The sequence below is a fragment of the Micrasema longulum genome, unplaced genomic scaffold (assembly GCF_059751315.1).
Source record: "Micrasema longulum isolate JH-2025_06_02 unplaced genomic scaffold, ASM5975131v1 h1tg001860l, whole genome shotgun sequence".
Classification (NCBI taxonomy): domain Eukaryota; kingdom Metazoa; phylum Arthropoda; class Insecta; order Trichoptera; family Brachycentridae; genus Micrasema; species Micrasema longulum.
In genome coordinates this window covers 339,763-361,021 of record NW_028279034.1, presented here as the reverse complement: position 1 = coordinate 361,021, position 21,259 = coordinate 339,763, and the positions used below count along the sequence as shown (strand labels likewise).

Below are 21,259 nucleotides of genomic sequence, written 5' to 3'. Positions count from 1 at the left end.
CATCTGGATGCCTAAGAAATGTCTTATGGTACGATGAACACATGATTATTGGAAACATGATTCGGATAATCAAAATTGGTGTCACACCATGGTTGGTGTATACAATAAAGGCAAGGATAGATAAAAAAAAAGAAAAATCCAAAAAACCAGGTTGAAAAACTAAATATAAAAACTAAATAACTGCTCAAAGTGTCAGAGATGAAACTACTAAGGGCAATCAGAGGGAAAACCCAAATAAGCAGAATCCGGAGTCAAAAAACTAGATGGAATTGCGATACCCAGGGAATAGTAAATTGATTATGGAGAGATTACGTCAGTAATTCTATTAATGGATAGCTCCAAAACCCCTTATCCCATAACCCACAAAATTCCAGCCGTTTGCAGTCTACCCGGAAGACCACTGAGGAGAAGAAAGAACAGCTGGAACTCAAAGTCTCAAGAGTTAGCTTTTAGTTGATACCAGATTAATCGATCTTGACCGAGAAAAAGAAGAAGAAGCTTTCGGAAATAACTTTTACTCAGATCTTCCAAGAAAAGAAAAATATTTTTCCTACAAAATTCCGCATACTCGGAGTTAAAGTCAGAAACGAATGAGTGTTAGCCAACTTCAAAACTAACTGCTGCATTTCTGCACATTAATGCATGTATAGTATGCATTTAGAATGCAATATTTGATTGCAGGTGTTTGTTTTGATGTAAAAACCTTTGGTAGGAGTTCTTCGTATACATTTCATCGGCTTATGCAGTGAAGAGAATTTACTAAGTTGAATTTCAGGGGAGCGACATCAGTACACTTCTCTTCTAAGCACAACACACCAGTGCCAGTGGCGTGCGCTCCATACAGAAAAATAAACAGTGTCTACTTTACAAGATTATCATTAAAATGTAAATAAAATAAATATTAAATACGCAATAAATTATTCGAAGAATTTGGACAATTTGGACGAACAATGAACATACTTTGGCCACTCCGTCGTACCGACCGCCATGTCGCCATTGGCTAGCGATGTCGAAGGCACAAACTACAAATGCTTGCCACTCACTCACATGACAGTTTTTTCAAACAAAACCCATATCTTCTTCTGTCTGTGCCATATCAGGTCTCTCCGATGGTGGCGATCACTCTGGAGTAGACATTCCGGTCCTGTGCTAACAGGAACAGCGCCTCAACCCCGCGCACTCCCGTCCAGTCATGGATGTTTCTCAGACAGAACATCTGTCGCCTTCCAACTCCACGCTTTTCCTCGATCTTTCCCATCATGATCAGCTGTAGAAGCGCATATTTGCTTCCGCGCATGACATGACCTAGATATGCGAGTTTTTTCTGTTTTATTGAGAAGAGTAGTTATTTTTTTTTAATATTATTTAATAGCATAATTATACATTTTTACAATTTAATAAAAAAATTTCACTTGTTATATTTTTACTAAAACTAAAATCCCACCAAGCTACTTTTTGTAGCTTGTTGGTGAAGATTATATTTATACTGACTTAATAATATTATATAAATTTATAAAAACAATAAATAACTTATAAAAATTAACAGCCGGAAAGATCAAAATAAACCTGTTTATACAAATAATAATAAATAAATTTATTTTTTTGAATACAAGAAAATATATGAAAAAATATAATATTTTCACCAAAGCTACTATTCATATATAAACTCTTGATCGAGTAGCCACTTTCTTATTTTGCTCTTGTTTCAATGTGAGTTAAATTTAAGTTCTTTTGGTAATAAATTAAAAATTTAAAAATTAAGTTCTTTTTCGGAACTGGCTCGTTTTGCACCTCCACGTTGGTCACTAAATCTGTCCACAGAATTCTCAGCGTTTTCCGGTGAAGCCACATTTCAAAAGCCTCTACTCGGTTCATGAAGTTCACCTTAAGAGTACATGTTTCAACCCCGTAGAGCAGTATTGACCACATATAGCACTTGACCATTCTCTGTCTCGGTTTTAAATTAAGACTATCACTGCAAAATAATGATTTCTTGCTATTGAATTCTGATCATGCTTTCTCTATTCTGTATCTAATTTTCCTATCTGGATCCAGATCAGAAGTGATTTGACTGCCAAGGTATTTAAATTTAATCACTCTTTCAATTGTTTAACCATTTATTAACAAAACAGCATTATTGTGAGGGTTTCGGCTATACACCATCATCTTTCTTTTGGCCACATTGATGTTCAAGCCCATTACTCTACCAGCTTCGTCAATTTTACTAAGAAGTTCCTGAAGGACACATGCGTTGTCAGCCAAAATATATACGTAAGTATTATTTATGTTTAAAGCATTAACTTTGTGGTCAAAAATTTTGACTAATGTTAGTAATTATTAGTATAAAACTACTTCCCGACTTTTTTAGTCTACCGGTTTCGAGACCTACCCGTCTCTTTAGGACGGGTACGTCTCGAAAGCGCTGAATCCGGGATGGGAGAGACGGGTACGTCTCGAAACTGGTATACTAAAAAAGTTGGTAAGTGGTTTCATACTAATATTTACTGACGTTAGATATACGTAAGTGTTTATGTACGTTTTACTTCAGTTGACAATGCGTCATTGTAAATTATTGCTTGGCGGTGCTTTCTTTCATTAAAAACGTATCATGCAGTTTCTTAAATTAATTAAAAGAAAACATGCTCAAAGGCCAAACCGATTCTTTCACACTATCGAAAATATTGTTCTTGGTTCATTTTACTTACAAACATGGAAACGGAAAACCGAGAAACTAGTTAAAAGTAATGCGTGCTAAACCATTTTAAAAAACAACACCCGTTTTTATTTGACTGTTATCCGCAAAAATATATTTTTCGACGAAAATATATTTTTCGACAAGAAGATAAACGCCTAAATTTGAGTTAATTCAAAAGTTTGATTATTACACGTTAATTCGGTGTGAAACATTACGAAGAGTTCAATTGTATATGTACGTACACACCGTTTATATCATTTCCCTTGGAAATTATTTTCCAACCTAAAACAATTTGTAGTGACAGCACAAACTAAAGCAGTTATTCGGTTATTTGATGTGACTTGGGTGATTTTAGCATCGATTACAAGCTATAAACATTAATTCACACTCGTGTAAAGTGTGTAGGGAATTGCTAACAATGACCGAATTAAGGTTAATTTATCTATATATATATATAAAATTAGTACGGTATTTTTCCTATTGCCTACTTTGGTTTAAAACTCTGTACGTGACTGGTTCAGTACATCATCATATACCTATGACTTAATATAACATAACCAATTGCAACCATGCACCATTCTAAGATTATGTTTACTGACACAAGCTAAGAAGATGACACCAAACCGTTTGTGAATAGTGCTTACAAATAATATTACTAGTGCACCTTAACTTTAAATCAATTAAGTATGGAAGACTATACCCGTATGCAGAGACAAACCTTAAGGTGAGGTGAGGAAAGTACATCCTATTGTCTTCACCTTCGGGTTATTCTTTGCAAATGAGATTAGAATGTACATTCCTCACCTTAAGTTTTGTCTCTGCATATTAAGTACATAAAATAAATTACAACGCCTACAAAACTCTACTGCATTAATGTTAGATTTATTGAAATAATTAAAAAACATATTTTATACAAGACTTTTACTAGATGCTTCCTTGTTTATCTTCTAACTCTTTCCACCAAATGGCGCAGTGTACAGCATTACATTATACATGCACCATAGAATTAAGAATAGTCCAGAAACCACATATGAGCACTCATAAATGAGTAGTTTTACGTTTTGACTCATTATTTTATTTGTAGACGCCGCTAAGTACGCAACTCCTGATTTGAATTCAACTTTGCCATGTTGTGTCCTTTTAAAGTGTAGAAATACTGCTTGGATTTTAAAGAAACATGATCGGATCACATTTTATTGTAATAAGCAAACGAACGTGTAAGTAGCAAATACATTACTTAAAAATTGAATTATTTTTCTATCTGTCAGATTATCGAAGAAAAGAAATGGACATTTCGTTAGTGTTGCATGGGTGGTAAATTTGTTTACCCTTCTTTGCACATCTAATGAGAGATCTAATAAAAAATCGATCTCGGATTCAACAACTCTGTGGTGGACATTCGACCGATATTATCTTTAAAACTTCAAATATTATTTAACATGGTATAAAAATATCCGTTTTACATAAAATAAAATTTGTTTTATATTTAGATTTCAAAGTTAATTAATTCAATTATTCTTATTAAATGACCCTTTACTTATCTACTCCGTTGTGACAATCAATATTTCCGCGTGCACAACAAAATTAAAGAAAAATTAATAGATTGCTTTTTATTGCGTAATAAAATTTACACAAAATGTTTCTGCGTTCGTCTGAATTTCGCTGCGATTCTTAATCGTAAAAATATCGTAATATAATGTTTAGCTATGGATTTAAAACACCGGTTTATAAACATATATTTTCATTTGATCTAATCATGTATAAGTCGATTATCTAGTGCTGGCGCGTTCGCTAAACTTACTTCAGCACATTTTAATGTACAGAATATTGATCTTACAAACGTTCATATTCAATTCACGTCAAATGTGCTATGTTTTTTTAAAATCCTCTTTGGATTTAAGCAAAATTGAACCAATCAGTTCAGAAAATATCATGTATTTATTTGACAACTTGTCGCTTACAAAAAAAAGAAAACTAGCCTTTTTAAAATTTTAGTTCGTCGAAAATGAAGAACACAAAATATTACTATAAATAAAAAAAGGACTTGTGTTAAAATAATTTTATATTTTACATTTTCTTAACACATTTAGTTTTTTTTGTCCATCTCCAAACCAAATCCAACACGGATTTTTAAAAAAAGAGCACATTTGTTTTAAATTATTGTAACCGTTATAAAATCAACATCTGTAGATTTTAAATGCGTTTGCGTAAATTTTGCGAACGCGCCAGCTCTAGTTGATCGACTAGTACTTTTAAATATCTACGATTGTGTTTACTCAGCTCATTGATGTTCTAAAAGTGAAAATGCTAATATTTCAATTCTTCTTATCAATATAAAGTGTCTTGGATTTCAGGTTGCGTTTTTTTTTATGTAATAAGCATTACATATTTAAAGGAAATAATATACATCAATTTCGGATAGAACTTTCTATCTTAAACGATTATCAAACAGTGGGAAGTAGGAACATCTAATGCGTGTTCATAAATTGACTGTGGTTAAAGGATAACTTAGTAAATTAAGCGTAGGAGTACGCATTAACAGCAGGTGACGACACATAAATATATAAATTATTTATAGGCTTTTGAAACTAAATGCTTTCTATCCTCCTACAGTATTTTTATTTGACCAAAGTTGTATTATATTAATAAAATAATTTCTTATAAAACTACATTGCTAAGTAGTCAATTAAAAGTATACAATAACTCTCAGAGTAATAATGCGTCTAACTATAGAGGAGCCCAAACGTAGTAAAACCATTTTATTATTATCAGGCATTTAGTTAGCTACAGTTCGCAGCAAAACAATGGGCCGTACTCAGGTCAAGAATTGTCAAATGGATATTAATTTGCATTTTAAATACTATAAAACATGTACCTGTGTATTTATTATTGCAAGGTTATTACAATTTATTTTTCTACAATTCGCGTAAATTTATTTTTTTAAACTGAAAATACATGTGTGTTAATTTTTTTTTTTTTTTTTTAATTATACTTATGATACATGTATTGAGACATAAATCCCAACTCTATGGAACCAAAGTCCTGTGTTGAGTTTGTTTGTTTGTCCGTCACATATCCGAAACGGCGAGTCGTAGCGGCCTAAAATTCGGACACGTCATTTAAGGTGCGATTTCAAGGTAAACGTTGCTATTTTCGAGTAAAATTTTAATCAACTTCTACCATATAAAGTTTTATGTCTAGCAAAATATTCAAAAGCAATAACATGTGAATACTCCTTTAAGACTCCTTTAACACCCTTGACGCTCCCACTGCTGCAACCAAACATACTACAATTCACCATAGTCAATTTTTATTAATTATAACGTAAACATCCTAGTTATTTACAAGAAAGCCAAGCACAGTGACAGAGGCATCCGATAGAATCGTTATGTGTTTGATGTCAAATAAAACAAAATGGCCGCCGATTTGTTGCTAACCACCATCGTTTGCGTTCTATGAAACATAGTGATAGGGCTTCTCTATAATTTGATGCGTTTTTATTCTGAGTGATAACTTCATTTAATATTTCCTCTTTATGCAATTCAACACCGAATAAATTCATTGAATGAAAAAATGCCCTTTTTTTTATTCTTAAAATTTGGTATTAGATTGGTTTTCACGGGAATCTCCATCAGCGGTTTTATTTAAATATCCGATATACCTTCTCAATTTTGACCATATTGGAATTAATATGACCTATTATTATTTTCCTGGTGTGTTTTTCAAATAACATTATTTCGAATTATTTAAAAAGCACATTTTCATGAAAAATCACGCTTGAGCCAGGGGCACTTTCTGATTTTTTAAAGGTTAATTTGCAAAAATACTATAATTTTATGGTTCATTATGTTTAACAATATATGCAAATATCACATTTGTTATTTTTTAACCTTTTTTAATGGAAGCTGATTATTTTTATCAATTAATTTTATTTGGTTGTTTGAAAGCATAGTTCTTTTTAAAAAATGCTAAGTGTACTTTAAGTGATATACTTAAATATAGTCAACTATTAATTTTTTCGGTTGTATATTTTTATCATAGTCAATGAAATATTAGATATAATACTTTCTAGACGTAGTATTTACGAGATTAATCATCTATGAAATTAAAAATTTAAAAACAAAACGTTTTTTTTCTTTTTAATTTCAGAAAACTCGCACAAAGCACAAACAACGATCCAATTTGACGTATTAGAAGATCACGCCAAAATTATTGACATGCCAATAAACCTAAAATACGGTTTTAAAGAAAAACATCACTTTTATGTAAATGTCAGCATGAACTGTTTTCGTTTTGTTTATTATTAAAAGTAAATTTCTGAGAATGTGTTTATTGATTTATATTTTTTGTAAAAGTAAAGTTATTTGAGGTGCTTTCAAAGCTGCGTCAATTGCGAAAATCTAAGTAGAAAAGTAGAAAATATTTTTTTTCATTTATTTATCAATCCAAAATTTGTTTGCATGGATCTGAACATAGGTATTTGAAATATTCTTAGCAAAACAAACTGATGAAAATCGAAGTACAACCTTAGAAAAATATTTAAAAGTGTTTCAAACTAAGTAAAAAATCTGTGGTTTTTAACCCTCACTTACAAAGATTTTCAGATTATTTCTTCACAGAAATACACTACTGACGTGTGTTAAAACATAGTCAGAATGGTAAATGTTGCATATTGTGTAAAGTGATCAATTAAATCAGCGAATGACAACTCATAAATTCAGCGAATGCTTTCAATTCAGTATGCCCTATTATAACATATGTAATATGTACATATAAAAAAATAATTTCATGTTGAGCATATGTTTATTCCATTAGACTATATTCGTCATATGCAATGCGGTAAAGGAGAGCGATATGCAATGAATAGGTCCCATTAATTGCTCACAGCATTCCTCATAGGATAGATCTGTATTCTAAAGCTTTGCAGTATGTATAAATTTGCTCTATTTCTAGGTTTGCATATTATCTTTCGCTACACCGTACTAAATTTAATTAAAATAACACAGATGTTTTAACCAAATGAAGACATGCGCAGTGCTGGAATACTTTTATCCCTCACCTTGCGGATCATTTGAAATTGAATGATAATTAAGTTGGGTTAACATTTCTCTCTCACATTATATTTTGCATTCAAGTACACAGAATGAGAAGTTGAGCAAGTAATGTCAATTCAACGTTCGCAAAATGAATAGATTTAGTACTATAATGACCTTAAATGAATTTAAGCCTTCATTTTGTTTGTAATGAAAGATTTATAAAAAAGTATTTTTTTTAAAGTTCGCGTTGTGATTTTAAATCTCATGCAAAAAATTATTAATATTTTTCTTTTTCTTATCTGCCGTGTGTCCAGAGAGATAAAAAATATGTTTCTGTTTGTGAAATAAAACCACGACCCTGGAATTTTTTTAAATGTGTATTTGTATTATTTTGAAACTTTCAAATATGTTTATCTATTGTCGAATTACAACTATTTTTAGTAGGCAGATAGAGCTTGTACACTTTTTTTTGCACCACAACTACAGTGGTGAATTACATCACAGAACACCCAGGCTTGATAAAAATCACAGTTTAATTTTTGTGTTGCCACCGGAAATCGAACCCGGAACCTTCCGTGCGTGAGTCAAGCATCTTGACCACAACACCATGGAGGCGGCCAGATTAATTAAAGTAAATTAACCTAATAACATTTGTATGATAAGGAATGTGGTATCAGGTAATGGGTTTGGAAATAGACAGGAAAAGGATACATAAAAGAAAAAAAAATTTAAAAGGAGGAAAGTTAGAATTTTAAGGATATATAATCTATCATGTTTCAGTCGTTTCTTTAAATTTGCCAAGGAAGATGCATTTTTTATATTATGAAGAGGTTGCTCATTGTAAAGTCTGCCGCCTTGAACGAAAAAAAAACAATTTCTGAGGAATGATATGGTATGTCGAGAAATGAAAATTGTTCTCTCTTGAAAGGGGCGAAGTGACCATAATCAAAAAGGTAAATGAAATTCTCATCAAGATATTTTGGTGCGCAAGGGTTGTGAGGAATGTTACAAGTATAAATAAATGATAGACATTGAAACTTTATGCGCTAAATGAAGATACTCAATGTTCATGCGAAAGGGTGATACATGGTCATATTTTTTTGGATTTATTTATTAACTTTTTTTAATGTATTTTATGAAGGCAACAGAAAACAACACAATAAATATATCAAAACAACAAGTAAGGAGAATAATTTTAAGGTATAAAATGTCATTTTAGTTTATTTATTTATTTATTCACACTCTTTATCAAAATACAATTATATTTCAATTAGCCCTTTTTTTTTTTTACTAGGTATATCAAAACAGGGTTTGTGTTTGTGTGTGTGAATGAGAGATGGTGAGTGGGAGGGTGTATATGTGTGTGTGCGAGTGAGAGTATCATAAAAAAAAATAAGTGAGGATAATAACAGTTTAAAATTTAATTTCTTCAGAATACTATTTTCAACGATGTTGCAAAGTCTAGTAAAATGTCGATGTCATACATTACATTACATACATTCATAGAAACGTAAATGAAGACTATTTTTATGTCCAATAACTAGTCTCTTATCATATTGCATTCCTTAAGAAAGCGTTTTTCATACCCGTAACTTAAAAATAAATTACATCACTATTGCTTCGTTTCAAAACAGATGGACTTTTTTAATTAATAATTCAATGTTATTTATTTATACTTTTAAAATATTTGTATTATTTTTTTTATACAGGAAAATGTTCCCTCACTGGGGTGTCCCGAGCCGAGGGAAACGTTTTACAATAAGTAAAACATGCCTTTAATTAGTTATTTAACAAATTTAACGTAATAATAAAATATAAACGTAATTAATCTTATTATAACTAACATCATAAGGAATATAAACCAAAATAATCATAAAAAACATAACCAATTTATATAGACCTGTAGACCAAATTTCATTAATAGTACACAAAACTTTACCTATTTGGCTTGATCCACTCATAATGTTTTAAATATATTAAACGTTATTGCTCTATCATTTCAATTTTTGAAATTTTAAAATAATCTTTAGAAATATTAAATTTTGTTTATGTAATAAAATTCACAAATTACTTTTCTTGCACATTAACAAAGTAAACGTTTAAAAACTTCAATATCTATGTTTTTCACAAATACACAATCGATTGTTCAAACTGTTTTCAATACATTTCTACGGAAAGCAATGAAAAGTGTGTAAAAAGTATTGAGAATTCGCTGACTTTTCTTTTTTACCTTCTGGAGGACCTTGAGTTAGTAATGGCAGCTTTGTTGGCGTTTTTTATGGATTTTGGCGTTTGACGTTTTTTTACCTTTTCAGATGGTCCTTTTTTCTGATGAACTTTTTCATCTGTTTAACCATTTCAGCTGAACTGTTTTAATATTTTAAATATAAATTCTATTTAAGTGTCCAAAATAGCTTAATATGTGTATCAAATTCATATTTAATACTCAAAAAACCATTAAAAACCCATTAACCATAACTTTAATACTATATTGCCTTTTTTGAGAAAAAAATAAATAAACTATTCATGATATAAAAAGTGGCGCAGGTTAGAAGTGGCACCTGGTGTATTACGACCTATGTGAATTTTTAAAGCGCATGCACCCTTTTCATGGACAATACAACATGCACAGGGGCTCATATTTTAGTTTTGTCGCCATTTGTTTATCCTTTCGGTCACACGAGCGTTTCGATTTTTTTTTTGCTCAAAAGTATTTTTTTCAGATTGCAAATTTTTTGGATATATCACAAGTTTGAAGACATTATCTTATCATGTAAATATTAAGTAATATTTAAGCCAGTACTGCTTTAATGATTTCAAATTAATAAAGTTTTTTTAATGTTTATTCTCATAGCCTTCTTGGAGTGAAAAGTGGCACTAGGTACTTTTCACCTCGCAACGAAATCGTTTCAATAAAATCATTATTTTTCTCGTTAAGAAGTGAAATCCTTACCTAAAGGTCTGTGAAAAATGACAACGAGAAGAAGAAAATATTAACGAATTGCTGTCTTAACCAATACTCCCGCAGAAAAATCAAACGGCTCTTGAACAAAAGCAATAACACAATAATGGCTTGGGAAAGCAGAAGAAGAAAAATCCACGGGTGAAGAAAAAAATCCTCAAAAAATGGATGATTTCAATTTCCTCGAGCGCAGAAAACGAAGAATACTTTTGCATATTATGATGTGAGTGTTATTACGAGAGTTTGCTGGGAGAAAAGTGGGTCCAGTGTGCTTCATGTTAACAATGGACCCACGAGGAGTACATTGTTAGGGGATCTTCCAGTTAGGTTTGTCAATATTGTGATTTTACAACTGTGTTTTCAATTTTGTATTTATTTATTGAAATCTACAGTCATATAAACAATAACACGGTTAAAATATAATAGATTCCTAATACTTGACTAAAAATGATTTCAACAGTGTACATAATGTGTCATAAATAAAGTTATATTGTACAAGAATAGAATTATGAAAAACCATAAATGAAATCATTGACTGTCAACTTAAATGGACTAATCATCTTAAAGTAATTGTTAATAAACCCAGCTTAATACAATAAAATTGGTATATTATGCACTTGTACAGTCATCGCTTTCTTATGGAATAATTGGATCGGGGGGAACTTACAACAATTATATCAAACCATTAGAAACTGTTTAAAAATAATGCTTTACAAAAATTGCACTTTTCCTTATTTACAATTGTTCTAAGAAGCTAAACTTTTAGACCTAAGACAAATATATTGTTTTCAATGTTAAAAATATATATTCAAAAACCGAAACTTATTTACTAGTAATTCAAATAAATAAAGTCAAAGAAGGAATCGTGTGTTAGAAATACCACATTGTAAAACGAGGCTCGCACAAAAACATGTATGTTTTATAGGTCAAAATATGTTTAATTCTTTTTTTACTGATAATTTTTCATTGATTCCAAACTTTCAATATTTTACTTCTTTTAAAAAACATGCACTATCCTGGATTCAAACTAAAGATATGAACTCTCTTTTTCTGTGATATATTTTGTTGCCCTTTAATTTGTGTTTTTTTTTTTTATATTTTTTATTTCCTTTTTTAATTACTATTAAAAAAATACCATATGATCTTTTACAGAATAGTTAATATTTTCTTTCTTATGTTACACAAAAATTATAACTGTCCATTTTTTATTATAGGAGCAAAAATTCATTAACATTTTCTCGTATACCCCTGAACGGGCAATGCCTTTGTGGGATTGTTTTGTTTACTATTTTTACTATTAATATGTATTTCATTTCTATGTAATTATGTTTTATTTTTTTAATAATATTTTTTTTAATTTAATCTCTGTTTTATCACTTATGTTTATTGTAAAAAACAAAAAATAAAACAAAAATAAAAATGTTTGTTAATTTAAAATAAAAAAATAAAAGTTATACTGTATTTCTTATCACTACTTACCGACGACAACTATACCTGCATTCTGTTGCTGATTTCCTTTTTGAATTTATTTTTATTCAAGTTGAATATATCACTCGCATTGGCTCCAATAATGTAATAATTATTATGAAATAATAATACAAGGATAATTTTTGTTCTAAACGTGAATTATTTATGTACTAGTACGTATTGGTACTTTTCACCCCGCACGCCGAACTTTTCGCCCCGCTGCGCTAGTGGAATGACAGTGTCAAACGATTTCCTAAAAGAAAGAAGGAGAAGATTTTTTTGTATCGGGGAGTAACTTAATTCCTTCGAATAAAACCATTGCTGCAATAATATAATTATAAGTTGGAAAATTCAGAATTCCTCTCACCGCTCATGCACTTAAGTTATTCAAATCAAAGGGAAAATGGCACATTTCTATTTTTAATAATATAAATTAATGAAAACAACGGAAGGGAATTATTTTTCGTATTATAAATACTCAAGTTCAAAGAAATAAAAAGTTTTGTCCTATGAGTATATCAATTAATGTATTTTATATTGAAATCATGTAAAAATCGTTGATGAGAAAATTAATCTCTCAAAACCATGTAATTCTTCTCTTTTCAAAGCTCTGTAAGTATTTCAAATAAATATATAATATTCTTAACAACTTTTTAAAATTTCAGTCATGACTTCAATCCTTCAATAAAGATTTTAAACATGTTCGTAAATAAAATACCCATAACATCATATATTTCTGTATCCGCACTCAGTGTTGTATAGGCACTCTAATTGAAACGGATAGTTTTGACACATTAAAGGTAAAATGTCATCAATCAGTCATACGCTTTAGATACTTGTCCAGGAACAATGATATGTTGCACTGTAGAACAACCTTTGAAACCAATATTTCAATACCACCCAGCCAGAAATCGTACCCACGACCTGAAAAATGGTACATGAAAAGGGAGGTGAACTTATCTCTACTTGATTTCCATTTTCGGGAATTTTGCCTGTACTATAAGAAAAAATACATCATTATAAATATAGTTTTTAGTAGAAGTAGATGATTTTCAGTGTAATTTTTTACGGTTAACTATTATTTTTTCCTTCACTATTAAGCTGTAATTGAACTACCAGTGCAGTGTTCTGTGCACCCCCTGGGTGGGTATTTAAAAAATTTAATACATTTATAATGTAGAATTGAAAAAACTGAATTATTTTATTATTTATTACCTTGTTCTTGTTACCATAAATATATTTAGAAGCACTTTCTTTGAAAAGATATGCAAAATCTGAATTCAGTAGTACACAATTATTTAGTGCATATCTAATTTAGTAAAATTAATATCCAACATGAACAAAATATTTGTTCAATTACTTAGAACATTTAAGTAAGCATATTATTAAATGCAAATATTTATAAAATACCTACACTTTACAATAATTTTGTACAAAATTATTAACTTTTCGTGACAAAGCCCCTACAATATTTTCAATATAAGTAAACGGAGAAATTAGTACAATATCGTTTACTCAACTAATTTTTTTGTTTGTTTACAAATTACAACAGGGATGCACAATATTTTAGATCTTGTGCCCACATAAACCAGCCAATGATAGACTTATGATCTATCATTGGCTGGTTTATGTGGGCACTTTACACACCATTTTGAATATGTTTTAACATCCATATTTATCATTCATCCACCTGTTGATTTTAATGAAGTTAAAGAGATGAAACCTCTATTGTTGTAAAGAGATTAATTTGATTTACTTACTAACATACTAGGCATCGGTTGAGAAACAATTTTTAATTTTTATACTTTTTTTTAAACCAGTTAGTTTTATTACAATATTTTGAGTGTGGTGGACAAAAGACTGGATTTCACCCCTAAAGTGTCGTTAAGATTAAGAAATTATAAAGAGATGATTCTGTTTAAATGCAATCATCCATCGAGTTGTTTATTTTCCTAAGTATCATATTAACAATTCACTTTTTCAAAATATTTATCATTATTACAAACAAAAAAAGAGGGTATTTTATTTTTAAAAAGCTTACATAGAGTTCACAAATCCTTTTTTAAATATGGTACTTACCACTGACATGACGCATAATAAATAGACCAATTTTTCCTTTACTAGCTACATCTAAGATTTAGCAATTACTGCGTTGCTTTCAACAACTGAAAAAAAATAAAGCAAATTAAGATGAATCGGGTTGTGGTCCTGTGGCAAGTGTCTTAGACTCGTGGATCAAAGGTCCGTGGTTAGAACCCCACTCTACTCCAACTTGATTCCCATTTTCCAATAGTGAGTTATTTGCAACTCGTTGAAAATGGCCGTCAAAATTGATTGAAATCAGGATTGGTGGATGGGTTTTTCACTTATCTAAGGTGTTACTTATATAAAATATGGGTTCTAGTCTAGAGAAAAGATAAGAAAACATGATCAATGGAGGCAAAAGTTAAGCAAAATTTTATTTGTTCAATCTTAAGTTTTGTTTTTTTTTATATAATAGAAGTGTAACACAATGCTATTGTGTTTCAATAATTTCATTAAATTTAAATTAAACTAACTATCTACTAATAAATTGTTTAAATTGAATTATATTTACGAAGTTCTATTTTTCACCCTTGCTGTGTTGCTGCTTACGACCATTAACACATAAACATAGATGCGCCCCATAGAATAAAATATTTTTAAAAGTATTGACACGAAAACGTACCCATAGTTAAAAAGCTTTTTTATTTATGCTCGGGTTGCATTCAACGATCATGCATATACTACCAAAAATTAAGTGATACTCATCTTTGGTACATAAAAAAGATTTTATTTAACACGTTCGTTTTTGGTGGATCACAATTAAATCACCATCAAGTCTTTTCTTAAATTCCTAATAATTTTGACCCGTTTATTTCTTTTCGCGAGATTTTGGGGAATGAAAAGAAAATGAACTAAAATTTATAATATTTTTAAATCGTATTCCCATCAGTGCAGCCCTGTGTGTAATAAAATCTTCGCATTTGCGCCGCTAGGCGTAGTTTGATGTTTACAAATCATTGTGTTTTTTTAAAGAGTCATTGACATATTTCTAGTCATTCGGTTACAATAGAAGATCCAAGCAGAATGCTGGTACGAGGTGCCTGTAATTTGAATGATTTAATACCAAATACACGGATGACTTTTGCTCAGAGAAATTTATATTTTGTGGCCCCAAGAGTGTTCGATGTCCTGGATGAACATATTAAGTTCTCCAAAACGAAAGTCATTTTAGGAGAGGTGTACGGGTTGGGATTTTTTCTAAGGGAAGAGACCATTGCAAGAGACTGCTGCAAGATATTGCATAGATTTATAAACTATTGAGCGTGTTATCCAGATGTTTATTAAAATATATGTTAATGTATTAATTTTTATTTTTCCTAATGTTTAATAATATGCATGTTTCCACTTTACATTATGTTGTATCCCAACTCAACACAGAGCTCTTGGCCTCATAGAGTTAGAGATATATTATTATATTTTTGTAATATTTGTATTTGCATGAAAACATAAATTTTAAAAAATACCTTTGTAAATAATTATACCTAAGTGTATTTGTATTAGAATATGAATTGTTTAAAGTTTTTTTTATTCACTCACGAAGAAATGTTTACGAACGAAAAATTATATAATCCTTTTTACAATGTTTATCTGAAAGGTTTTCACACGCTTTCATGACACAAGCAGGCATTTTGGTTTTGATTCTTAACATCACGCCTGGCTAGTGGTTTGGAAAACGACAACTACGCGTTGAGCATAATTGAGCGTTTCGGCATGAGATAAGTTTCATCATTTTTATTGCTTAGAGCATGTCTATGTTTATGAATATGTCAATGTTTACGACGGCATATATTTGTGCAGCATCACGTTTCATCATAATTCATGATTCTTGAGGGAATGAAAACACGAAAGGGAATTGACCACGAATAGAAATGCCACTATCTTTGCGCATGTAATGTGTCTATTTAATTATACCAACTTGTAATATTAGCAAGAAACAAAAAATAAAACACGAGAATATCTTCGCGTCATAGAATTAAGAAAAGTCTTAATTTGTCTCATTTTTGCCGCGCGTATGCAAGTCGCCGCGTAATGTTGTCAGATCGTGAAAAATATAACCATAACACAAATGTAAAGAAAAAGAAAAAGAAAAAACCAATTGGTTAATCTCTCTAAAACTTTATTGTACATGCGGAAATATAGATTAACTCAACAGAGTAGATAAGTAAAGAGTCATTTAATGAGAGTAATTTCATTAATGAACTTTGAACTTTTTTTTTTTTATATAAAACGGATATTTTTATATCATGTTAAATAATATTTGATGTTTTAAAGATAGTGTCAGTCAAACGTCCACCACAGAGTTGTTTAATCCAGGTCCAATTTTCATAAGGTCTCTCATTAGATAAGCAAAGTAGGGTAAAAAAAATTACTACCCTGGCAACACTAATAAAATGTCCATTTTGTTTTCTTTGATAATCTGACAGAAAATAATTCAATGTTTAAGTTATGTATTTGTTATTTACACATGGAATATGATCCCATACTATCTCTTTTTGATCTTAGCAGCATTTCTACACTTTAAAACGACACAGCACGGTATAATTGTATCAAAATCGGGAGTTACGTACTGAGCCACGTCTACTAAGAAATTAATGGGTCAAGACGTAAAACTACTCGTTTAAAAGTAGTTTAGTTGCCTTCTTTTTGATGCGCGAATGCGGTTTCTGGACTATTCTTAATTCTATGCTTTGCGCCTAATATTTCATTTAAATAATAATAATTTATAAAAAGAACTTCTATCGTGTCACTGATGCATAATGTCTTGTGTTTTGTTTATTCTGAAATAAAATTTTGACAGAACGACATCTTGCGCTATCATTTAATTATATAAAAAAGGTTTTAATGATCATATATTTCTCTAAAAGTTTTGTAAAAATGCATTATGTCGAAAGGAAATAGATGGAATATACTCAAAAAGGAAACTCAAAGGCAATATCAGGACTCGCAACGGCATAGTGACGAATTGGACATAAGTGATCATTTTTCTGTAGTGAGAAGTAATGTAAATAGACAAGATTTGCACCGTCAACACAGTAACAGTAAACTTTATTCTTTAGTACAATTTCAAAAAAATAGAAAAAATTCCAGGAACCCATATAATATACCGTTTGCCCCACATAAAAATATAAAAAAGTTGCTACAAAGGAATCCAAAAGTAAATGTACGTAATCATATTCGGAGTCGTTCGCAACAAAAACAATTTAAAATGAAACCAAATCGTAAACGCAGAGTAAAAAGAGGTAAAAAGTAGTTTAATCACAGTATCATTGCCATCGTTTCATGTAGAAAGTTTGTGTATAGTGAATATATATTTTATTATGCGTTGATTTTCCTAAAAATAATTCGAATTTGTGTATAATATATTTGTGAACATAATATTATGTTTTTTTAAACAACTTTAAATAAAATCTTTTCATATTTTTGACTATGGCGTAATTTCTTTATTTTAACTCTAATGTGGATATAATGTCACGCGAAGGTACATAGTACACAAGAATCAGTTTGTCTCTTATTTAAAAAAATTAGGAGTCCGTATTTTGCTACCTTAATTAAAAATATATGAAGTTACTTAAACAAAGCCCTTTTGACCCGGCTAGGCTGTTCAAATATACACGAAATTCATGATTTATTTACCAGTACCTACCGACATTAAGAAACGACGTGTTTTTAAATGCTAGAAATACGTCTCTTTTTTTTTGCTTATGCTGGTAGATGATATTTATTTTACGAAAAAAATTGTTTTGAAGTTTGGCATCTGGCTTGTGACTGGTTCGTTTGTTTTGAAGCAAATTTTCGTCGTCCTTTTAAAAAATATTTAAGGGCAAGTTTTAAATCACTTTTACTAGAATTAAACAAATTCGATTAATCAAACATTTATTGTAAAATAATACATATTACATGAATCGAGTTTAAGAAGCAGTGTTTTTTTTAATAAAAAAAATAACCGTTAAATAATTCGTAAAGTACAAAATATTTTCAAGCATAAATAATACGGGACAAATTCAAATAAATCCTTCAGTACATTCAGAATATAATTTATTTTGTTTTACGTCCACGAGAATAAATTTAGATTTAAAAGGGTTAAATGAATTATTCAAAACTGAATTTAATTATGACGTATTACAAAATAAGGATTTGACATTGTAAAGGAATCTTTCAGTATAAAAAGTAGTTAAAATGACACATTTACATTTGAACACCTCTAATTATAAAATAAAAACACAATGCATTCCTAAGATCATCACATCAGATGCATCACAAAGAGACGGAGACGTCTCGAAACCAGTAGACATTAAAAGTCGGTAAGTGGTTAAATACAAATATTTACTAACATGAATTAAAATGTTTGACCACAAAGTTGATGATTTAAACACTACTAACAAATATTACGTCATTTAAAAAATGTTTTCATGCCTTAATTCATATTCAGATATATAAAGCTTCTAAGTTTTTTTTTACCCGATGCACGATTGAGAAAAAAAAGAATATTTAATTATTTATATTGATGTTTTTTGTAGATATTTCTTGATATAAGTCCATAATTCATTAAATATATTATTTAGATGCTGTAGATGCCTGGACTTCTATATTTCATTCTCCAAAATGTTTATTATCTCTGCAATATGTTAATATTTAGATAAAATTAAAAATTAAATTTTCAATAAAACTTCTAGGTTAAATTTCACTTATATTTAATTTGACTGACGAGCGCTTTCACCTAAGAAGGCATCTTTAGGACTGGTTAATTTTTAATAACATTTTAAACATTTACAATATTTGTAACAAGGTTTAGATATATCAAAAGGCATCACATACATATATTTTTAAGGGACATACAAAAAGGGGAAAATATTTCTAAGGGCCTCTGGGTGTAGTGGTCAAGACGCTTGACTCACGCACGGAAGGTTCCGGCTTCGATTCCCGGTGAGAACACAAAAATTAAAAATGTGATTTTTCTCAAGCCTGGGTGCTCTGTGATGTAATTCACCACCGTAATTAGGTCTCCTGGCCTGTTGTGGTGCAAAAAATGTAAAAAAATGCAAAAAAATGTAAAATTATAAGTACAATAGGTTTAAAAATAATTCGTTTTTAAGAAAGTTTTTGACCGAAATTAGGATAAAGCCATTTTTTTTTCATTTCTTATTATTTAAAAGGTAAGAAAAGAAAATATAGAAGATACATGATGGAAAATACAATTTTTAGCAGGTGCCTTCTTAGGCGAAAGCGCTCGTTCGTCAAATTAAAGAAAATTGAATCCAAACCAAGATGTTTTATTGATAATTTAATTGTTAATTTTGAATAAGTAATTTTATCTTAATCATTAATTTTTTCATTAAAAACTACGTTTTTTTACGAATTCATGCACGAATTATGGCTTTTAAGGTCTTCTATGTAGTCCGCCATAATAATTTATTAACAAGACGAAAATGCACAGTACAATAAATTAAATTATTAAAATATGTGATATTAAATTACAAAACAGAAAAATAATTCATAAATAATAACGTTTAAAACTATAATACAATAAAAAATATCAATCTCAAAAAATAGGATAAATATATATATGAATTTATATATATATTTAAATAATCTATCTTTAATATTAATACTCTAGAATTGAATGATTGCGTCTGTTCTTATACTCACGCACAGGTATTCGAGCCCTATTATTGTGGTATTTATTGCTAAATCAGGGTCTTTTTCGGATGCTAAAATTTGGAAAATTGCTATCCTAATATTTTAATTTCCATAAGGTAAAACTAAAAGCTTTGTAAGCAACTGTAATAATTAACATGTAACAGTCGGCAAAACCTGGCGATAGCCGACTGTTGCCTGATCGTAAAATATCAATTATACAAAATTAGTTACGGGCATAATCAAATACACAAAATAATCATTCAATATACAAGATAAGAATCATCAAGAATCATGACGTAATTGAAATGATATTTGAGATGTGATTTAAAAAGTAAAAAATTAAAGCAATAAATAAGATGACCAAATAACAGTAAGTACTAAATTAAATTCTAAAAAAAAACAACAAAATATCGAATACGTTAGCAACATTTTTATTATTTATTTTTTTTTAAAACTAATATTTGCGCTCTTATGATTTACTCAAATATTTAATTTTGAGGGCCATTTTCAACGAGTTGTAAATAACTCACTATTAGAAATTGGAATCGAGTTGGGATACAGTGGGATTCGAACCACGGACCTTTGGTCCGTGAGTCCGAGACACTAGCCACAAGACCACAACCCGATTTTAAAATCAATAAACATATTTCAAGCTATAAAACATAATTCAGTAAACAGAGAATTTTTTTAGCAGGTAACAGTGTTCATATGATGAAGTACGGATAAACAGTAAATGTAATATTAGTTTTTGTAGCTGAATATGACCTAAAACTTCCGGGTATTTTTATGCGGTGCGCGGTTAAGAAAAAGTAGGGGTATGTTTAGCCTTTACTCGCTGTATAAGGTCTACTTGTCAGGCTCCGGCGCTGCCGGGAAGGCTTTCGTTAGTCGAACGCGATCCTCGTTCAATGCGGACGTTATCAGTGGACTACGGGCGGTAGTACATATGAAATTCGTAAAGCCTTCGCAACAACTTTTTCAATTCTCGTGATTCAAACGTACAATTAAAACTGTGTTTTAGTGACAAGTTATTTGTGTTATTAAAAACCAAAACAAAAAGAATTAACTGAAAACTTGTGAGATTACGAACATAATTAAAATCATGTGTATCTTGAAACAATAAATTATTATATCATGACAAATGGATTAATATTAAAATATTTAGTTATTTGACATTTTTATTAGTTTATACGCTTAAGTAAAGGTTTATAAAGTGATGTGAAGAAAATGTGAACTGAAATGTATGATTTTTCTGCCAGGAAAGCCTTCTAAAATTTTCTGGAATTCATGCAAAGGTATTTATAATTTATTTTTTTTCATTAATTTAAAACAATTTACGCGATGAAAATATTTACCATATATTTTAATGTCCTTACA

General features: G+C 29.9%; 1 protein-coding gene and 1 long non-coding RNA gene across 2 annotated transcripts in view; both read left to right on the top strand.

The window, feature by feature from the left end:
* The first annotated feature begins 16,992 nt into the window (after positions 1–16,992).
* Positions 16,993–17,670, top strand: LOC148273714 (uncharacterized). Its single transcript, XR_015824497.1, has 2 exons — positions 16,993–17,246; positions 17,333–17,670. It is a non-coding gene; the product is annotated as an uncharacterized LOC148273714 (long non-coding RNA).
* A 3,098-nt stretch (positions 17,671–20,768) lies between these two features.
* Positions 20,769–21,259, top strand: part of LOC148273713 (fat-like cadherin-related tumor suppressor homolog) — a 130,540-nt gene continuing 130,049 nt past the window's right edge. The window contains exon 1 of the mRNA XM_088238321.1: positions 20,769–21,177. The gene's annotated coding sequence lies outside the window, so the exon portion shown is untranslated. The remainder of the gene's footprint in view (positions 21,178–21,259) is intronic.